The following is a 21,216-nucleotide window of genomic DNA, read 5'->3' on the forward strand; positions in this document are numbered from 1 at the left end:
GTGGGGACCGCACTAGAGCTGGGGCAGGTGCGCAGCCATCAAGGTCAGCCAGAAATATCCTTGTCCGCTCCCAAGCCAGGGCGCTGAGGGAAGCCTGCTGATGGGGCTGCGCTGGGGACGTGAGGTGAAGGGGGCGGTGCTGAAGAGGAGTTGCAGGTCTTGGGCAGCCAGCCAGAGGGAGGCCTGGGCTGGTGAGGCAGATTTGGGAACACTGCTGCGTATCTAGAATCTTCTGACTGGTGTTGGAGTTGTCTCCAGAACTGTGGTTCTGCCGTGAAGCCGCTTCTTGCCTGATGGTGCTGGGGGCGGGGGGGCATGTGCTGATAAACCTAATATTGCTCATTGCCTGTGGGAAAAAGTCATGACTCGCAGCTTGCCAGGAGCTCACGGAGCAGCTGGGGAGGCAGCTCAGCCGTCAACGAGATGAGAAGCAGCCGGGGAGCCCCAGGGGAGGAGGTCCAGGAGTGTGGGCTCATGGTGGCTCAGGAGGACTTCTTGGAGAAGAAGCCATTCCAGGAGAAAGAGGATTCAGACAGAGGAGGAGGAAGGGTTCCAGACTGCGGGAACAGTGCAAGCAAGGGCACCAGGAAGGAAAGGAAGGTTTGGGGGACGGGGAGAGATGGGGGGACTCTAAGGACACTCAACAGATTTGGTCAGTAAGGAAGAGTCGGGAGGTAGGAGGGGGGATGGAGGGGACTGGCCAGAACGCTGCTCTCAGAGGCTGCCCCCCACCCCCACCACGCCCACCCATGAGCCCTGTGGTGGGGGAGGACACTCCAGTTCCCTCCTGCAAGTGGGGACCTTTGCCACCTGAGGTGACCGAGTGGCCAGCAATACCCCCAGGACGGCAGCTCAGCCCGACAGCAGGGCCCTTGTCAGGTCCTGAGCCTGCTGGGAGGCCTGAGTTTGCGCAGCGTTAATTATTGACCAGGTGCCCGGGACCCAGCCTCTCCAGCCAGCTGATGAGGCACCCAGGGCCGGGGCCTTGGCCACCCACAGCATCAGGTGTGGCTCACCGGGGCCCAGGGGAGGTGGATGGCCTGAGCCCACGGAGGCTGGAAATTCCAGAGAGCGTCCTTGTCCCGACCCTGCAGAATGACAGGGAGAGCGGGGAGGAGCTCCTTCGCCTGGACAAGGAGGGAGACGGAGAACAGAGAGACGCCGCTGGCCGCTGGGATGAAGGCGGGAGGTCCGCCCAGGGCAGGGCTGCTAAACCTCTCGTGTGGCAGTCAGGTGAAAACCATGGGCCCCTGCCTAAGTGCACACTGTACCGGGTATTATTTAATAAATACGTCGCACCAGCACCAACACGTCCCCGCAGGAATAACGTTCCTCTGAATTTCAGTTCAAGCTCAGGAGCTCCTTGCTAAGAACCCCCAGAGGGACACAGCTGGCCTCAGGCCCAGCGCCCCATCCCAAGCAGCAAGTGGCCACAGGCCCCTCTGCTCAGGCCCCCTGCTGGAAAATGCCAGCTCAAGAGAGTGTGGAAGGAAGGGGGCGGAGGGGCGGGGGGAGAAGGAGGGAGAGATGTAGGGAGAGGTGGAGGGGGAGATAGAGGAGAGATAGAGGAGGAGATCTATTTACAGTGCACTGGCTTCTTGTGCTGGTTATAAGCACAGGTGAGCTGGGTGCTCTTATGATCCCCGTTCTTCAGACAAGGCTACTGAGTCTCGCTGGTCACTTGTCCAAGTCACAGAGCTGGGAAACGGCAGCGCGATCTGAATACAGAGGCCATACTGTGTTCGATTGTTATCAGCTGGAGTGGGGGTGGAGGGGGTATAGGAAGGGGACAGACACCCCCCCAAATGCAGCAGGGGAGAGTGGAGAGCGGCCTGGCCCCTGGCTAGGGAAGGCCTGGACGGGAGGCAGGGTGGGAATCTGCTTCTCCCGGGACGGAAGCCCGGTCACCCAATCGGCCTGGCAGGGAAGGGGCGGTGGCTTGGCCTCTGGAGCCAGGCCAGCGAGTCTCAGGCGGCTCCCCCCTCGCGGCCCCCCGCTTCCCCTTCCCCTCTGGCTCTACCTGTGAGGAGTCAATATTGATGTTTTATGACCCAGGATAAACACACATTCTTCTCCTCCCATGGAGGGGTTATCTGGTCTAGAGGGTTAATCAGTGACCACTCCGGGGTGGGGGAGCCTGGGAGAAGAAAGCAGCTATTCAGTTCAATCCCCTCAGCCCAGTGGGTGGGGACAGGGCCCTGGGAGCCAGAGGCAGGAGGCAGCGTGGGTGTCAGGTGGGATGCACCCAAGGCGGGCGCAGAGAAGTGCAGAGTGCCTGCACCTGGGGCCTTCACCACTCTCTGTCCACCAGCTGGCAAGGCAGGGGCACACGGGCTGGCCTGGGGAGGAGCACGGGCGGAAGGAGCCAGCAGGGCTCCTCCGGAGCTGTGTGGTCAAGGACACTCACACCCCGGGGCAGACAGAGAGGACCCCAGGAGATGCGGCTGCTCCCCTGTGGGCAGGGTGCGGGAGCCAGGAAGGGGCCCCGGCCTGCCCCTCCCCCACTGGGTCTTACCACCCCTGGGTCTCATGCTTAGAGAGGGAAGAGATACAACGACTATTAAAGGTCCACGGGTTTTATCCTCCTCTGCCTTCTACGGGGAGAGCCTGATTCATCTAGGGGTTGATGGTCTGAAGGAAACACTGAGGTGAGCCTTTAGGGTTTAGAGAACTGAGGGCCCCTGACGTAACCTGGGTGGGCAAGGCTGCAAGTAGCAGGTGCTAAACTGCTCTGCACAACACAGCGAGAGGGGCTCAGGAGTGTCAAGCAACCAGGAATGGATGAAAATAGAGAGCTAGGTCTCCAGCGAGAAGGCCTGGAGAACCCGCTGTGGGGCAGAGCAGAGACCAACAGAGAGACACGGTCACTGAGACGTTCCCAGCGGTGGGGAGTGGGCAGCGCGGGTTTTGGGAAGGGATGTGTGACCTGACCTTGAACTGAGTTGTTTCTACCCTGTCTTTGTTGAAACGTCTGCCACACTCAGGAGCCTGGGGTTCTTGGTACATTGGGGGGACGAAGCTGGAGAGTGGCACGAGCTTAAGGAGAGGTGGTATAGAGAGGAGGTGGCAGGCACAGGCCGAGGGTCACGGCCAGGAGCCAAGAAGCTGCCACCGAGGCCGGCTGGGATAGGAGAAACAAAATGCCCACCTCGTAAAACCCTCAGGGGCCCAGGGCATGGGGTGGGTGATGGGGCCGCTGAGGATGGTGAAGGTGATTCACAAGGCTGGAGAACATGGAGACATGCAGGTGAGACACCTGCGTTACATCGATGCAGACACTTTTTAAACCTATAATGCATGATACAAATATCAGTTGTGATGAGGTTGGATTATGGTCCAGAGGAACTGACATATATAGTCACCTACCCTGGGCTGGGGGCTTGACTGCCCCTTTTGATGGTAAGATGTCAAGATGTGACCTTTGCCCCTCCAAGTATTCTCTCAAGGGGAGATGGACGGTGGCAGAGGTGACAAGTGGGCCCCCCGTGTCTATTTCCCCCCCCTTCCCTCATCGTGATAGAATGCCCACGTTTTCAGTTGGGTGTGTGGTGGCCCAGAATAAAGAATGCATTTCATGACCTCTCTTGCAGCTAAGTGTAGTCATATGACCAAGTGTTAGCCAAACGGAGGCAGACAGAAGTGGTGTGCACAACTTGTAGGTTGCACACTCCCCTTTCCTCTTCACTGGAACCCAAGCTTGCAGTGGGACCATGTGGAGCTCGGGGGTGGTGGAGCAGCAATCACAAGAACACCGAGCCTGGTGGTGGACTTGGCCCAGTGGTTAGGGCGTCCGTCTACCACATGGGAGGTCCACGGTTCAAACCCCGGGTCTCCTTGACCCGTGTGTAGCTGGCCCATGTGCAGTGCTGATGCGCGCAAGGAGTGCCGTGCCACGAAGGTGTGTCCCCCGCGTAGGGGAGCCCCATGCGCAAGGAGTGCGCCCCGTAAGGAGAGCCGCCCAGCACGAAAGAAAGTGCAGCCTTCCCAGGAATGGCGCCGCACACACGTAGAGCTGACACAGCAAGATGATGCAACAAAAAGAAACACAGATTCCCATGCCGCTGACAAAAACAGAAGCAGACAAAGAAGATGCAGCAAATAGACACAGAGAACAGACTCCCAGGGTGCGGGGGGCGAGGGGGGGGGGGGAGGGGAGAGAAATAAATAAATCTTTAAAAAAAAAAAGAACCCCGAGCCTGGTGACGCCACTGAGCAGAACTGCCATACCAGCTTGGACTGTCCTGGTAAGAGAGAGACAAATGTCTATCTAGTTTAAGCTACTGTTACATTTGGTCTTCCATGTAGAGCAGTCAAAATCTATATCATAGCTAATTTAGAATACCTCTGAGTAGAGTGCTGCTGTATTAAAAGATTCTTAAATACGTGGCACTGGTCTCAAGTCATGTAGCAGGTGGGGCAAACACAGATAATGCAGGCTGGAAGGCTCGTGACCCTGGTTATGCTCTGGCAAATGATTTCATAAGACTCTTCTGTCATAACTTGACAGGAAGAGCACATGCCAGCTGAGCCTTTATCTCTAGGAAACCTTGAGAGTTGGTGAGGACTGACCACTTCTCGATACTTTCCGCAAATTCCTAGAAGAGAGAGATGAGCGCGGGTTAGAGCTATTGGGTTTGCCTGCTAAAATGGAAGGGAATACAGCTCTGCAAAGGGAGGGCCCCTGCCTGCTCCCTGGAATCTAAGTTAGACTGACAATCTGAGCATTTGGAGCCTTGAAGGGTTGCAAAAGCCAGCTGCTTCTGTACCCCAAACTGGAGCAGTGGCCTAAGTTGGCTCTGAAGAGACAGCCTTAGGAGGAGCTAAGCCTGTGGCTCCAAGCCTTTCTCAAGCTTTCCCAGGCCTCTGCCAAAGAGTGTGAGCCAGCCGAGCAGCCAAGATCAGATTAAGGGGGTTCAGGTGAAGGGTATTCCCTTCCCCACAAGCCTGCTGTCCCCGATGGCCTGACGATAACAGTCCTGCGCTGAGAGGGGTCTGGGCGGGGCACACAGGCCAGTGAAAACACAGCTCGAGTTTCCAGACCGACAATTCTTTGGCCGCAGTTACCTGCACCTGGAACACACTGGAAGAACTATGCGTGTGTGAGCATGTGTGTGTGTGTCCCTGCAAGCCTGGCCTTTAACAGTCTGTGATGATTTGACCCTGACAAACCCTGTGCGCTCAGCCATGGAAGCCAAGTAGCCCCCAAGGCGGGCACATTCTTCAGTGCCCGCTTCAAATGTGGCTATGAAGGGTAATGACCAACGAGGAGCCTCCAGAGGACAAAGCCAGGAATCAGGGAGGACAGCCGTCAAGCAAGTTACTTCCAGAAAGCAGAAGGGCGGGGAGTCTTCAGATTCCTAACCAGCAGGATTGGGTCATTGCTATGGACCAGGGCCACCTGTGTGGTTCCTCTTGTTTTATTTTTCTTTAAATCGTGGTATGTAGTTCCTGTTCCATCACTGTGTTGGCGGCAGGTGGGGGCAGATAGTCTTTCAGGAGGCTGTTCTCCGGGTCACGGGGAACCACATCCAGACCTCATTAAGGTATTGTGTGCAGGATATTTTGGTACCTGAATTGTTTCCCTCATAAGGAGAAGGACTGCTTTATACAGGGAAAATGGGTGATCACTGATAGTTGGGTGGATGAAAGGGTGGACTGCGGCAGAATCTGATATTTTACCCCGAGTTCTAGTCTCTCCTTCTCTTTCACAATAATATAGCCCCTTGAATTTCAGTGAAGCACATGGCTGCCCAGAATAAAACTGTAAGGCACACGTGCTGGAAAGCCATCTTGGTGCATGTATAAGAGAGCAAAACCCGAAGGGTGGGGGAGCAACAAGGTAGAAGGAGCTTGGATCCCAGCAACCTGGCAGATCTGAGCCAGCGCTCTACTTAGAACTTTTATGAGGAAGAGAAATAAACTTGTTTAAACCATTGTTATTTTGGATGTCTTTGTTATGCAGCTGAACTTCTAACCTAATTAACACAGATGCACCTTGATTACTGCAATACAATGGGATAAATGCTCTAGTGGAGGCACAGGCTCAGTGCAGTGGGAGAACAGTGAAGAGTGACTAATTCTGTCTGGGGAAATGTGGGCAGTCTTCCAAAATGGGGTAGCATTTGAAATGAGTCTTAAAGAATGAGATGCACAAGTGAGGTGGGAGGGAAGGCTGTACCTAGAGTTGGCCAGTCCAAGCAAAGCCTCAGAGGTGTGAAAATACCAGACAAATGGTTCTGATGTCTGAAGGCTGGGACAGTGTCAGTTGTAAAGGGCCTTGAATGCTGTGCTATGGAGTTCAGATTTTACCATTTGGAACCACTGAATAGTTTAGTGAAAAAGTAACATGATCTAATTTGGGGTTAAAAAAAAGATGAATCTGGCAACATGGTGTAAGATTTGAGAAGAAAAAGCCTGTGGGAAGAGGGAAGGCACTATGTAAACGTAATGTAAGTCAATTCTGACTTTCCCAAAGAAACAATACTGTAATAGAGGATTATGCTCTTGGCCATGGGCCTGATATACAAATTTTTTATGGAACTGACCACAAAACCAAACACAAGTAGTTATGATGGTGCATCCATAATCTGTACATTATAGTAACTTTAAGAACAGGATGTTCTGTGGTCCACAAAACTTCAAACTGCCACAGTGGCGTACCATTCTACATTCCACCAGCCATGTCTGAGCGTTCCAGTTCCTTCACCTCCTCACCGACTCTTGGTTTGGACAGTCTTTTTCATATTAGTTATTCTAATAGGTGGGTGGTCGTATTTCTAATCTTTTGCTAGTTTTCTCTCAGGTTGTTTATTTTCTTAATCAGTTTTGAGAGTTCTTTATGTATTCTGGTTACAAGTCTTTTGTCAGATATATAATCTGAAAATATTTTCTCCTAATCTGTGACTCTTCTTTTCATTCTCTTGTCTGTTGAAGAACAGAAGGCTTTAATTTTGTTAAAGTCCAATTTATCAGTTGTCTTTCTATGGTTCATGCTTTCAAGGTTGTGTCTAAGAAGTCTTTCACCTAACCCATGGTCACAAAGATTTTCTTCTAGATGTTTTACAGTTTTAGATTTTACATTTAGGTCTACAGTCCATTTCGAGTTCTATTTTGTATATGGAGTATGTATAGGAGTTTACTTTTTTTGCTTATGGATATGTCATTGTGGCAGCACCATTCGTTGAAAAGACTTTCCTTCATCCCCTTTATTTTCCTTTATTATTCCTTTCAACCTTTGTTGAAAATCGTTTGTCCACAGATGTGTGGGTCTCCTTCTGGACTCTATTCTCTTCCATGGATCTGTTTGCTGCTCTTGATGCCAGTACCACATGGTCTGATCACTGTAGCTTTATAACAAGTCTTGAGATCAGGTAGCGTTAGGCTTCTACTTCCCACCCCAGCACCAAGTCCCACTAAGCACAAGGGCTGAAATCGATTCTTGGACAGAAAGCCCAATTTGAGGTGGTACCTCAGAAAGTTTTAAGTTGCAAGTGATAGAAATTCTGACTCAGGCTGGCTTAAAGATTAAGGACATTTATTACCTCATGTAACAGGAAGCCCAGAAGTAAGACAGGCTCAATCTGTATGTTGATTCATAAGCTCAGAGAAGCTATCAAGGGTTTATCTATGAAAATGCTCACTAAATGCAATTGGACACACTACATTCTAAAACTTTTGCTTAACATATTGTGATAGAGCAATATGAATGCCTAGTTCAATTTATTTTAAATCTTGGAATTCATAATGATGATAGCTGAAAAAGATACTTTACCTAACGAGAGACATGTACCTATTTAATCTCAGCACTTACCTTTCACTCCCATCCATCAATTGTGCACTTTTATTGACATTTTCTGTATTTCCTGATATCAAACAACTCTTCTCATAAAATAATGCAAAGGTTTTGCATTTTTTATTTTAAATAAATGTTGAAAATTCTCTTCAATTCTTTATTTGAAAAATTGCCCAAGCTTAATTTTTAAATTGTGGGGATAAAGTTTTTATAGGTGACCTATCTACATAGCTCTCAGTAAGATCGCCTTACGATAGAAACATTTCCAAATAACCATTTCAAAATGCTCGCTCCCTAACATGTTTCATTTAAAAAGCGATTCCTTCCTTACCTATCATTAAATTGTCTCCTATAACTTGATAGGACAGAATATTTTTGTCTTACATATCCACTGGAGTCTCACACAACTAGCAGCCTCTTATAGAGAAAGTCAGCAAATCTAAAACCCGGTCATTTTTCTGTGAAAGAAAAATGCACAAACAATCTTTAAATTTGACCCTAGAGGACCTCTGTGGGCTAAGGAAGAGTTCCTGTTATACCTCTCTCATTTACAAAGTATGTAAATAGTCTTCTGTTTAAGACTTTATTTTAAAAAAAACTAACCACACTGGTGACACACTGGAGCACTTGCAAGTAACAAATACCGCCATTTGCTGAAAGTGAGCCAAAGTGGGAAGGTGCCACCAACATATACCGCTCTGAAGAGCTCACCATCATCCCCAGGATTCCTGCAGACCCTTCTGGGATTCAGGATGGTCTGAAACTGGAACCAAAGGAGGGCATAATGTCAATACCTATTTAAATATTTGGTAAACCTTTCTTGAATTTCTAGGTAAAAATAACTGAACCATAATATTATCTCACCTCATCCAAAGGCTCATATGACACATTTCACTTTATAGGCCAAGATATAGGGAAGGACTTTCAATGGGGTAAGCTGGGAGATGCCCGTGTACTAACTATTCAACAGTTCCAGACCTGCCAGGTGTGTTGGACCTGAGGGCAGGTGGGGCCAGCCCCATTTGGGGGGAATATTAGCGTTTCTTTCTAGTAATAAGAAAAGTCCAGATACCTGAGCTCTTTACATCATCCCCAAAGTGCTCAGGTGGAATTCTGGACAGGTTTCCATCAGCCACTTGTCCTCTGCCCCCTCCCCTCCAGCTGGAAACCCTCTCACTCTGGATGCCCCTCGAGGGACCCTAGGTGCCCTGGTGGGTGGCGAGAGGGTACCAGAGATGGGGAGGGGTTGCCAGTGCAGTGGGGCATTATCTCTGGGAGACTCCCCTGTGTACCCTTCCCTGGGGAGGGCCTTGATCTGTGGCAGCTGAGGGGAGGTGGGGCTGGGGTCTGCAGCGGCTGTGGGTGCTGTTGGGGAGCAAAGCTCTCATGTGGAGTCTCATTGCCTGGTCCTGGAGGCAGGACCGGGCCGGGGGCCTCCCCACCTCCTCCCAGCTTCACGAGCCTTGTGCTTGGAAGGTCCTCGGTAAATATTTGCAGATTTCATTGCATGGAGTTGAAATCTCATTTCCGGTTTCTGGTAAAGTTGGAAGTGCAGGCTGGATGGGGTGAGCTCCACTTTGTGGGGAGGATGGGGTGAGAGGAATGCAAGGCCAAACTGGGGGGCTCACTGCATGGGGGTTATATCTCAAACCCCGAAGCCTTGGTCCCTGGTCTATCCATCTCCACTTGTCTGAGGGTGCCCATCTCAGCCGAGGGTCCCTGAAGTTCCAGGATACAGGGACGCAGCAGGAGGGAGGGGCTGGGAACAGGGAGATGCTAGGCGAAGGGGGTAGCCAGGTCCAAAGCCCCCACGGGCATTCTGGGCACCCATCACCCTACCAAACGCCCCCTCGCCCTGCACCCCTCCGTCAAGTGTGTGTGTGTGTGTGAATTTGTGTGAGAACTGAGGTGCGTGTGAGTGTGTGAATGTATGTGGGTGTATGTGTTTGGATGGGTATGAGTGTTACAGCAGAACTTGAGTTTCAGATGGACAGAGCCTTGGCCCCAGGCTTCAGACATTTTTATCCCAAAGAAGTTTTGCAGCCAGTTCTGCCCTCCCTGGTCTGGGTCTTGGGGAAGAGGCCCTGTTTTGGCAACAGGGAAGGCCTAGCACACGTGCGCCCGCGCACAGACGCACGCACAGACCCTCGGGGGTATGCGCCTGCAGACTCGCCAAGCAGCCCTTTGGCTCGCGCACTCGCCCGCACCCTCAGACCCACCGGCGTGCCCGCAGGAGGGGCCCCCGCAGAGGCAGCCAGCAGCCCGCACACGCAGGCTGGCCCTCGGGCACAGAGGCACGGGCACCAGGCAGGGTCCCCCGGCCTGCGCGCTCCTCCAAGGCTGGTGTCTGCCACAGTCAGAGCCACATCCAGCTGCTGGGGTGACACAGGAGCCCATTGTGCCTCCAGCGCCCCAGGGGCACAATGGGAGCCTGTTTCCTCCCAGGGGCGCGACTCCATCCCTGTCCCCACGACCCCGCCCTGCAGCCTGGGGCCTGGGAGCCTCGCTGGCTGTTTCAGGGGGCTTCGGGAAACCCCTCAGAGCCACGTTCCGTGTGAAGAGCTCAAGAGCATCCCCAGTCGGATGGGGGAGATGGGCGCCTGCGCTCAGGGACCCTGGGGGAGCTGTGGCTGGGTTCTTGCAGAAATGCCGGGCACCTCTGCTCTTGGCCGGGGGTGATGGGGAGAGGGGGAGTGGAGCGCCTGGGTTTGCACTTGGCCTGGCCCTTGGGCATCCAGTCAAGTGGGGGCCTCTGGGGGAAGTCCTGCCCTGAGGTGCAGCGGTGGCCTCCCAGGGCCACCCAGAGAGCCCTGGCCCCGTGGCCTGGGAAGCCTCAGCTGCCCGGGCTGCCCCGAAGCTGCTCGTTGTCTCTGCCTGAGGTGGGCACAGGCCCCTTACAATTTCGGGGAGGAGAGTTTTGGTTCTTTTTCAAATGGAACATAACCCTCGGTCTGAGCTTTGGGGGTGTGGGGGCTGAGCCTGCTGGTCATTCAACCCCTCGATGGCCCATGACCAAAGCCACAAGCTCCATTTCTGTTTTGACACCTTTACCCTTTTCTGGGCATTCAACCTCCCCTCTCCTCATATGTTTATTTATTCCGTCTTTCAATTACTATTCGTCGAGTACTTCCTAGGTGCTGTTCTGAGCACCAGGGTACCCGCATTCTCTCCTTTCATACCCTGTGACGTAGTTGCACAAATCTCACCTTCCAGGCAAACTCATTTTTCTTACTTTCTTCCAAATACGCTATCTTTTCCTTTCTTTGTGATTTTTGCTCATTCACGTGCTTATTAATGCAATAGACATTTACTGAGCATGGGTTTGCCAGATAAAATAATATAATATTTTATTCATTATCATGACATCAGTATTATTATTTCATTGTTTATTTGAAATTCAAGTTTAACTGGGCATCTGTATTTTAATTTACTAAATTTGGCAGCCCTAACTGAGCACCTACTGTGAGCTGTGCTCTGCAGATACAGGGGTGCCTGCCCTCAGGGAGCTCTCACAAGGAGGTAGGAGCTCTTATAGGGGAATTTAAGAGTACTGTGGGCACCCAGTGAAGCGGCCTTGTGGGGGCAGAGGTTTCCTAGAGGAAGGGCACTTGAGCACTGGAATGGGGAAGATGAGGCACAATTCTGTGCAGTGGTGCAGGGAACCCCACCCATAAACGACTGTCAGCTGGGTGGGACTGCTGGTCCGGGACTGAAGGTGTCTGGAGAAGCTACATGAAGGCCAGCATGCAAGAATGGATCGATAGAAGAATAGAAGAATAAGAAGCAGAAACTACTTGTGTAGTCTCTGCTTTCTCTGCAAGGTTGAGGCAAAAAGAGCCATGATTATAAAATCAGTAGAGGAACAGGCAGGTAGCACCTTGACCTTGACCTTGTGCTGGGGACCATCTGAGCATCCTCTCTTCCACGAGATGTTCCCCCAACCAGGACCTAATTATCCATCCCCTGGCTGGATGGGAGGGAGGGAGCTGTGGCCAGGCACAGTTGTGAGCTCGACACACGAGGGAATGTACGTGTGAACACCATGGCTGGGCTCTTGGGTGCATGACACTCTTTATGTCCTTGTGTTTTTGGGTTTGCAAGACTAGGGCAGTGAAGAATGTAATGGACACAGGTGTGGGCACTAGAGAGACCCAAGTTCAAATCCCAGCTTTACTGATTACTAGCTGGGAGACCTCTCTGAGCCTCAGTGTCTTCCTTTGTAAAATGGGAATTGTTTCATCTAACCTTACCTGATAAACCAAGAAGCCAACAAGTAAATAAGACTAATACTAATTTTGCAGGGTTGTTCTAGAAGGTTAAATGAGATGATATGCATATTTTTTGACAGACACATAGTAGGTTCCCTAAGAACTGCACTTGCATTCACCTGGCAGTCACCAGAGGAATAACCCAACACTGTCTATATAATGCCAACCAGCCAGGTGAGAGTCCCTCAGGTGTTCATTCTTAAGAGACGGAGCATGGCCCTCTTTGGCTATCCTAGTGAGCTCTTTCTATAATTATAGTCTTTCCTAAAACATAAAAACCAGGTACTCGTCGGTGGTGGAGATTTGAAGATATGCAAACTCCCGGGTACAGTCAGGTGTCTCCATCATTTAGTGTTTACTGATAGCAAACGACTGCAGAAGCCGTCTTCCTTAATCTGATTTTTGGAATTTCTCTGGAAACTGGCCTGAGAGCTCCCCACGGGCCATTTGTCGCTCTTCTTTAGCTGTCAGCCCACACAGCCCCTGGAGGCCTCCATCTGTGACCTGTGCTGCTAATCCCAGGGAAGCCTTAGATCCTGGCACACTACATCCTCTTGCCTCAGCTTTGCACACTGAGAAGCGTCTGTGTTTCTCCCGTGCCTCGTCTGCCCTGGGCAGCTTTGTTTTCAACCTGTGCTGTGCACAACACGCATGCAGAGAGCATGATTTCACCTCCCTGGTCCCTTTCTAATCAGCGGGTTTCCCCAGCAACCAACCTTCCTCCACACGCCATTCCCTTCCCTCTAATCTTTCCTGAAGGGGCCTCTTTACCTCCAGCTCTGGGGGCAGCTGGCTCTATGCCCTTCCACTCTCTAGGGACTTTTCATCCTTAAAGTGGCCCGCCCTGCTCTTCTCTCCCAATCTTTTTTTAGGGCATTCTCCAATGGCACAGCAGTTTTTAAGTGGTGGTGGCACTTACTTATTCTGCATGCAACTCTACCTGCCCTGGGTCCTGGCAGGAGGTGCCTCACCGTGGGGTGGGTGGGTATGGAATGACACCCCCCACCCATCACCACAGGCTGGGCTCCTGAGGGCTCCCAAGCCTTCCTCTCCTCAGGAATGTCTTCCCCACTCCCCACCAACTAGTGCCATCCCAGGCTCAGGCCATTACCACGTCTTGCCTCCCACATTAGATTGTCAGCCTCCTGAGGGTAGTGGCTGTGCCAAACTCATGAATATGATTTCCCAAGGACCTACTGTGTGCCCAAAGGATGGACATTGCGCTCTGTGCATGCGTATGTGCATACGGCCTCTCTTGCAGGCCTCTACATTAACTCCCTGGGGCTTGCTTTCATCACCCCCATTTTCATAACTGAGAAAACTTGTGGCTCCCTGAGAGCAGGAGAAGGAGTTGGGGGTCACAGTGGGCCTCTTAGGGTTCACCCTCACTGCTCCTCTGGCCCCAACCCAGGCCCAGCCCTCAGGATGGTGCCCTGAGCAGTGCCTTTCCCCTGAGCGACTTCCCCCTTCATCCGTCTGCTACCCACCCCCTCACCCAGGTGCAATGTTCCGGTACATTCTTTGCATCTCCAGCACCTTCAGCAGAGCCTTCAGGGTGGTGGGCTCCCGATTATATTTGGTGGGGATATGACTCATTTTTCGCTAACCAGAGAACATGGGTGCCTGGCTTCTGCCCCTGCACCCCAGCCAGACACACCCCAAGACCTCCCCCCTCCACCCCCGCCCCAGGCCCTCCACCCCTTTCTAGCGCTGCCTCCAGCTGCTGGTTATTCGAAGCCCAACTGGGACAAACCAGCGCCCTTGACCCCAGCCCCGCCGCTGGAACTGGCTTTTGCCATGACTATTAATATTTCTTTCCCTTTTGAAAATCTGAGTCAACATTAGCTTTGCTACTCCCCTCCCTCTACCTGATAAGTGTGGGGTAACAGCCTCTGTACGAAGTTGGGGTGTGCTTTTCTTGCCTTGTCAAATAGGCAGTTCCTATCGGGCCAGCAATGGGCCTCGAGCCAGACCCCAACAATGGGAGCCTTGTGAGCCGGCCCCGGGGGTGTGCTGGGAGCCACAGTTTAGCACACACACAGTCCTTCCTGGTGCTGCCTTCTTATCTCCTGCCGCTAAGCCACTGCTGGCATTGGGCTGTAACCCAACCCCCTGTAATTGCATGTCCCAGATAGAGCATTCCTGGGCTCGGGCCAGGGTTAAACATTGACTCAGGGTGCTGGGAGGCAGTCACCACAGGCTGTGGGTGCTCCTGATGGGGGGGGGGGGCGGGAATCTGTCTGGGGGTCCCCACTCTGCTGACAGTGGTGGTGGACCGACACTGGGCACACCAGGGCACGCGGCGGGCGGCCCCAGCTCCCCACACTCTGAGCCTACAGTAAGAGCGCGTCTCCTCCTCTCCCCTCAGCCTGCCGCCTCCCCCGAGCTGCCGCTCTGGATTTCTCTGCCCCTCCTGGTCTTTGTTTGCCCTTTCTGTCTTCCTCTTGCCTTCATTCTCAGGCTCTCTCCCTCCCCTTTCTTCCCATCTCCTCCTTTCTCCCTAGCTCTTTTCATCCCAGAAGGGATGCTCTGCAGTGACTTCCCCTCGTGCACCGTGACCCTGACCTCTCTGTGAAATCTAAGATGCACTGCAGAAAGCAGCCGGCTCTGAGGCCGGTGTCTCTGCATTTTGTCATCAGGGCCAGTCCAAGCCCTCCCGGAGCTCAAGCTCCACCAGCCTTCAGCCCCCCTACCCACCCCCCATCCTCAGCCCAGGGCTGCCTGACCAGGCCCTGCTCCAGCTTTCATGGTTCCTGGATGGACTCGTCATGAATCTTCCCCCAAATGTACAGTTAGCCCCATGGAAAGAGCTTCTCCCTCTTCTGTGCCTCTAGCATTGGTCCAAGGACTCAGGCTGTGCCATGGGGTAAGTGAGAGACTCAGTGTATTTGGTATCTAGCTCCGTGTAACAAATTACCTCAAAAATTAGTAGCTTAAAACAATAAGGGAAGTGGACGTGGCTCAACTGGTAGAGTGTCCACCTACCATATGAGAAGGTCCAGGGTTCAATACCCAGGGCCTCCTGACCCATGTGGTGAGCTGGCCCATGTGCAGTGCTTCCATGCTCAAGGAGTGCTGTGCCACTCAGGGGTGCCCCCATATGGGATTGCCCCACACACAGGGAGTGTGCCCTGCGAGAGAGCCGCCCTGCACGAAAAAAGTGCAACTCACCTAGTAATGGTGCCACACACACGGAGAGCTGACGCAGCAAGATGACACAACAAAAGAGAGACGCAGGGAAGCGGACTCGGCCCAATGGATAGGGCGTCCGCCTACCACATGGGAGGTCCATGGTTCAAACCCCGGGCCTCCTTGACCCGTGTGGAGCTGGCCCATGCACAGTGCTGATGCGCGCAAGGAGTGCCCTGCCACTCAGGGGTGTCCCCCGCGTAGGGGAGTCCCATGTAAAGGGGGACTGGACCTTGCCATCCCAGGTCCACAACATGGAGGAATAGAGTATGGATTAGAGTAGGCTTACTTGTGTTCTGCTGGGGAAGTTTGTGATTAGTAAGAGAAGAAATTGTAGTAGTGATGTGGAGAGGGTGGCCACGGTGGCTGCTGATGGTCGGGAGAGGGAAGAAGAGACATGGTGTGGGGGCATTTTCAGGATTTGGAGTTGTCCTAGGTGGTGCTGCAGAGATGGATGCTGGACGTTGTGTGTCCTGTCGTGGCCCACTGGCTGGACTGGGAGAGAGTGTGGACTACAATGTGGACCACTGTCCATGTGCTGCAGTGGTTCTCCAGAATGTATTCGCTGGGTGCAGTGGATGTGCCACAATGATGGAAGAGTTTGTTGATGTGGGAGGGGTAGCGTGGGTGGGGTGGGGGTTATATGGGGACCTCACATTTTTTTAATATAACATTTAAAAGAAAATAAAGAAGAAAAAAAAAATAGACACAGTTTCCCGGTGTCGTGAGGGTTCAAGCGGACACAGAACACACAACGAGTCAACCCAGAGAGCACACAACCGGGGAAGGGGAGAGAAATAAATAAAAATAAATCTTTAAAAAAAACAAAAACAAACAAACAAAAACCATAAGAAACATGTATTATCTCACACCGTTTCTGCAGGTCAGAAATTTGGGAGCAGCTGAGTTGCAGTCAGAACGCCCGCCAGGGCTCCGGCACCTGCAGGCTTGCCGAGGCTGGAAGGTCTGCTTCCAAAATGGCTCCCTCTCACGGTTGGCAGGTTGGTGTTGGTGGGGGCAGGAGGCATCCGTTCCTGGCCACATGGACCTCTATTGTCCAGGAAAGGTCCGGAGAACCTTGGGAGACCTTATTCTGACTGTGGAGACAGGAAAGGCCTTTCTCAGTATCTGACATTTAAGCCGAGGCCTAAAGATGAGCTGGAGTTGGCGATTGTGGGGGTGAGCAAGGGAGCACATAGCGAGCAGAGGGGAGAGCATGCACCAAGGTCCTGGGGCAGGAGGGAGTCTGTGAGGAAGGGAGAGAAGCCTGGGGTATCTGGGGAGCAGTGACCAGGGGCAGAGGAAGATTGGAGAGGGGGGCAGAACCCTGTCACCAAGGTGGGGTGTTTGGATTTCAGTACAATGGGAACCTACCTCAAGGCTTTTGGGAAAGCTGGGAGGTCACATATATGTTTCAAAGATGATGCCTCTGGGCACTGTTGTTCAAAGCAGCCACAGGGTGAGAGAGAAAGAGGAGTCAGGAGGAGACCATTGGAAAGGTGCAGAGCTTGGCTGGGTGTTGGCAGGGGAGACAGGGGAGAAAGGGGCTGATGCAAGAACTACCTGGGTGGTAGAAGCAGTAGGCGAGGGCTGGGACGCTGGGGGTAGAGGCACAGAGGTGTAAGGGTGGCTCCCGGGTTTCTGGCTGAGCGGCTGGGTAGATGGAGTGTCATTTGTCACTTGTAAAGAGTGGAAGCAGTGCATAATCAGGGCTGGGTGGGAAACCAAGAGTTCAGCTGAGGACACGGTGAGTTTGAGATGCCCAGGAGACAATCCAACCTTCCTCCCCCTCCTTTTTATTAGCAGAAACCCAAGTGTCCCTCAGGGTGTGGCCCATTCCCCACTGTGGTGATTCTCCGTGGGCTGACAATTCCATGGCCTCACCACCCCCAGCACACGGCAGAGCATGAAGCCGGCCGGACAGACGGAGAGCCTGGCCCTGGCCACAGAGATTGGACCTGGAGTGGGGGATGCTGAAGAAGAGAGAGCTGCACCCTTTTCTCTGAGGTTGTGAGCTATACAGAAATGTAAACCTATAGCTGTCAGTGGCATCTCCGTTACCTCAAGGCATGACGTTGCAGAAAATGAAATCAACACAGAGAAAAGCAGAGTTAGGAGAAGGAGAGAGACTGAGTTCTGATGACATCCTTTGAACCTCTGGATCCTTCCGTGCCTAAGACTAGACCCACTCTTTGATCAAATTTGAGAACCAATAAAATCTTTATTTCCTGTGAGTCATCTTGAATATGGTTTTTCACATGCAACTGAAAGAAACAATCCCATACCCCTAGCACAGTGCCCAGGGGGAGATGCCAGGTGGGCAGGCTGGAGCAAAGGCAGTGGCAGTACTGGAAGAAGTCAGGTTCTGAGGAGGAGCAGACAGATGGGACAATGGCTGGGGACAGACATGGAATCAAGGCAGATGCCGCAGAAACTCCTCAGTGGCGCCAGGGTTCATTTTGCCTTCTTTCTCTGGGCCCCTCGGCTAAAGACTGCATCATCCCCCCTTCTTTCCGGGTAGGTGTGGCCATGGGACTGATCGGCCAATGAGCTGGGAGTGGAAGTGGTGGAGGGGCTTTCCATTTCCTTCTGCTGGATAAACCTGGTGGCAGGAGCCAGAGGCACACTGGTGGGCACAGTGGTGTGCTGCCCAGGCCCCCCATTCAAATCTGAGGTGCTCAGTCACCAAGAGTCTTTCCCTAGAAGTTGTTCTGCCCAAACTTACATATCCTTTCCTGGGTGGCCTGTGTCCAGTGACTGGTAAGGTACCATGGCCCAGCTCCTGGTCTTAATTGAGACAACTTGGAAGGGTGCCCCAACTCCAGAGCTCCCTGTAGGATTGACTGAAGCCCTTGTTGCAACTACATTCCTAAAATTTATATGGCAACGCAAAGAACATTCTTTTAAATGTGGAGATCTAGTTGTCTGAACACCATTCAAACGGTCTTGGCACTCTTAGGAAAATCAATCGATCATAAATGTAGGGGTTTATTTCTAGACTCGTGATTCTATTCCACTGATCTATACCTGTACGTCTATCCTTATGCCAGTACCATTTGTCCTGATTACTATAGCTTGGCAGTGGGTTTTGAAATATGGAGGTGTGAGTCCTTCCATTTTGTTCTGTTTCAAGATTGTTTTGGGGGACGTGGATGTAGCTCAAGTGACTGGGCTTCCGCCTACCATATGGGAAGACCCAGATTCAATCCCTGGGGCCTCCTGGTAAAAAATAAAAGAAAGAAAGCACACCTGCGTGGCGAGCTAGTGCCCATGCAAGTGAGTCACGTAGCAAGATGATGATGCAACGAAAGACACAAAGGGGAGAGTCAAGGTCAGGAGCAACAGAAACCAGAAACTCTGAGATGGTGCAAGTAACAGGGAAACTCTCTCCACATCAGAGGTCCCCAGGACCAAATCCTGGTGAATCCTAGAGGAGAAAAATGAGAAGAGAAGACAAAAAGAGGAATAGATACAGAAGATCGCTTAGCAAATGGACACTGACGGCAAAAAAACAACAGGGTGGGGGACGAGGGGGAGGGGAAAAAAGAAGATTGTTTTGGCTGTTCTGGCTCCCTTACAATGTCATACAAATTTTAGGATCAGCTCCCAATTTCTGCAAAAAAAAGCACAGCTGAGACTTTGATAGGGATTGCACTGACCCTGTAGATGAATTTGTGGAGTATTACTGTCTTATATTAAATCTTGCACTCCATGAACAAATGGGACTTTCCATTTACTTAGGTTTTCTTTAATTTCTTTGAAAGCTGTTTTGTAGTTTTCAGTGTATGAGTTCTGCATTTTTTTTATACTGTTTTAGTTTCCTAGCTGCTAAAGCAAATACTATGCAATGGATTGGCAAAACAATAGCAAATTATTGGTTCATCATTTCAGAGGCTAGAAGAATTGCTTCCTCCCAGGTTGGTATCTTCGGGCATGCCAGTAATTTGAGGGATTCCTTGCCTTCTCTGTCATGTTGCAATGCACTTGATGGTGGCTCCTCCTTTTCCTTCTAGATTCCATTGAATTCCATCTCCTGGCTGCTCCCCAGGGCTTCTCCTTCTGTGCTCAATTTCCTTTGCTTATGAGGACTTCAGCCACATTGGAGTAGGGCTGATCCTCATTCAGTTTGGGCACACCTTAACCAATAACATCTTCAGAGTGCCTATTTACAAATAGATTTACATCCACAGGTCTTTTTGTGCGAGTATGATTCAATGCCCCAAAGATACTACTGTAGATGGAATTGTTTTCTTAATTGCCTTTTTGGATTGTTATACTAAATTTTTGAGGGAAATTAATTGACAGATATCTGCAAGCCTGGCCTGCAAGCCCTGTGTTCTCACAGCAGGAAAAAGGCTGTGATAGCTGTACTCTCACCACTGTAGAAAGTACATGCTCTAGTGCCTCCTTCACATGTGGCCCTGGAGGACAGCAGACAGGAAAGACCACCCAGAAGGCAGAACCAGGGACCTATGAAACAGAGATGGATAAAGGAGAGGTTCCCAGGGAATCGGTACCAAGGAACTCACTCCCCTGAGAGACATGGAGCTTTTGGAATTCTCGCCCAATGGGATCTGTTCATTGTTATGTGCCTGTTGTGTGTTTTCCATTCTTTCCTTTCCAAATGGCAGTTTCAATTGTGGTTATCCTGTTCCTAGCCCCTATTGGCTGGGGAATGGCTTTTTTAGTTTATAGGGCACTGGACCAATATCTGGACTTCATATAAAGGACTGAAGATGACCGAAAGGACCTGAACTTTGAGCAGGTTGCAGTAAAGGAGGGAATTTTGTGAGTATCTGGCTTGAGAAGAATAGTAGCATGCTCCGTGTTTGGAAAGAGGGTGTGCACATATTTATCTGGGTGGCCAAAGTCTCAAATTGTGGCAGGGAATTGCTAGCTTTTCTTTAATATACATTCTTTTCTTTTTCCAGAGTGGTGAAAATGTTAACTCTGCACACTGCTGCTCAGCCAAAGACTATATTTCCCAACTTCCCTTGCAACAAGGTGTGTCTTGTGACCAAGTCTGAGGCAATGGGATGTGCGTGGACATGTTGTATGCAACTTCCAGATTGTGCCCTTCAAAGAAAGTAGACATACCTTCTCCTTCCTCTTTTCCCTGTTCTGCTGGCTGGAAGGTAGAAGCATTGTCAGGGGCAGGAGCATTCGTCTTAGAGGGAAACTGAGAGTAAAGATGGCAGGGCAACAAACAGAAGAACCCAATGGACTACCCCTGTTTTGTCCTCCCAGACTGTTCATTTAATAGATAAACTTCTCCCTGTTTGATACACTATCTTTGGGGGGCTCTTTGTTATAGCAACCTAACTTTTATCCTAACTAATATGAGAAACTTGTTTTTAAGAGGAGAGAGACTAGAGCATGTTTGTATGCTAGTGGAAGTGACCCATCATAGAAGGAGAAATTGATGAGGAAAGAGAGCAAAGGAACAAAGTCCTTGAGAAGATGAGAAGGGATGGGATCCAGGGAGCAAGTCACTAGATTATCCTTTGACTGATGAGAAGAAAAAAGGAAAAGATTGGTGCAAATGCAGGGAGATTTGTGGATTCAGTGGGGGGAAGATGAAAGAGGTTCAGAATATTTGCCAGAGAGTAATGTAATGACAACCCATGGAATTTTATTTTATTGGACTCTTCCACACAGCATTGGTACCCTGACACACTCATCATTGGTCCAAACATGGTTTACTTTTATTTAATTAGTTATTTTTTTAATGATGTAACAGGAACCAGCAAAACCACCATCCAAAGCAGAAGACTTGACAATGATCTACGTCTCACCATATGACTCACCTGCCCTTTCCCATTCCCTGGACTCCCTCCACCCAAGAAGGCCATTGTCTTGGGTCGTGTGTACAGCATTGCCTTGCTTTCCTTTTTATATAGTCTTATTGCATATATATGTGTTTTTTAAAATAATATTTATATTTTTATATTAGTTGTTTTTAATCTC

Source organism: Dasypus novemcinctus, chromosome 17, assembly GCF_030445035.2.
Source record: "Dasypus novemcinctus isolate mDasNov1 chromosome 17, mDasNov1.1.hap2, whole genome shotgun sequence".
Classification (NCBI taxonomy): Eukaryota; Metazoa; Chordata; class Mammalia; order Cingulata; family Dasypodidae; genus Dasypus; species Dasypus novemcinctus.